Genomic DNA, 1,411 nt, shown 5'->3' with positions numbered 1-1,411 from the left:
AAACTGAAACACAATCCCTGATTGGCTGCAATCCTGAACGGGCGGGGTTAAAGCTAGTAAGTGCTGTAGTACTGTATACAGTACTGTTTAAAGAAAGATTTAACAGTCGGGGGGCGGCTGACGTTTTTATGCATATCTCGAGAACCGGACCACCTAGAAACTTAATTTTTTTTTTAAATTAAAGCTGAGAATCCAGGTCACCTAAGGAGCTAGCCAAGCACCGGGTGGCATGCATAGAATCCGGGTAAAACCTGGCTAACCGGGCAATATGGCAACCCTAACCTACAGAGGCTGGCTGAGCACTACAGGGGAGGGGGAGATGCTCTGCAGTGCATCACAATACTGTCCTTCCCGCCTTTTCTTCCTCCAACTGCAAACCCCTAGGTTTGCCAATTCCTTCCCCATCCATCAATACTTGTGTTCACTTCATTCACACTTTTATATTTACTGTGTTCGCATTCCCTTGGTAACTTTGCCCTGCCCCTCTCTTTGGATGCCTAAACTGCATTTCTAAAAGCTCAACTGAAGTTTTAAATTACTGCAATGCTAGAAATTTGGGGACTGAAGGAAAATTTCATTGGGGGGGCAGAATTATCATCTGAGGGAGCAATGCCCTCATGCCCCCCCCCCGGTCGCTACACTGTGATTCAGAGTAATACCGTCTGCAACACTGCAGGTAGAACATAGCCATCATGGCTAGTAGCTGGCCACTGATCCTCTATCAGTTTGCCTAAACCTCTTTTCAAGCTATTCAAGTTGGTGGCCATCACCCGCTTCTGAAGTTCTGAAGTCCTAGGGCAGCTGGCAGTTGGGTTAGGATGTTTCATGCACGGAGAGGGGAAGCAAACTCTCTGCTCCTTCTCTGGCAGCTGGATGGGGCCAGGCTGGTCTATCCCTTGCCATGTTGTTCCTCCTGGGAGGCAGGGTGTGCGGCGCTTTCCTTCTTCTCTTTAGTCCCAAGGCAGTGTGCTTCCTTTGTGGTTTAGATCAATGAAACCATTTGACTGGACAGTAATGATACGCAGGTCCCTTTTTCTCCCACAGGATCTTCAGCATCTGTACCTAGACGCACCTGAGGTATTGAAGCTGTCCGGAGCTGCTTCCTAATGCAAGTGATCCTCAAGCTGACAAATATCTTCCAAGGCTAGCTGCTATCACATCACATCATATTACCTTTGGTGTTCTCAGAAAAATGGGAAAGGTAGAAGGTCTCACACCAAGCCATGTCTTTGTTCCCATTGCCACAGATTTCATGCTATCGTAACAGCAAGAGAAAATATTTTAGTATGTGTGCATCTCCCTGGGGTTTTTGATACCTGAGACACATACTATTTCAAGAATATATATTGATAAACAGGAGGGGGAGGGGGAGTCATCAAAACAACCAGACCTTGGGAGGGGCACATGAGCC

This window comes from Rhineura floridana, chromosome 6 (assembly GCF_030035675.1).
Source record: "Rhineura floridana isolate rRhiFlo1 chromosome 6, rRhiFlo1.hap2, whole genome shotgun sequence".
Classification (NCBI taxonomy): domain Eukaryota; kingdom Metazoa; phylum Chordata; class Lepidosauria; order Squamata; family Rhineuridae; genus Rhineura; species Rhineura floridana.
The sequence above is the reverse complement of the archived record's forward strand: the minus strand, read 5'-3'. Positions refer to the sequence as shown.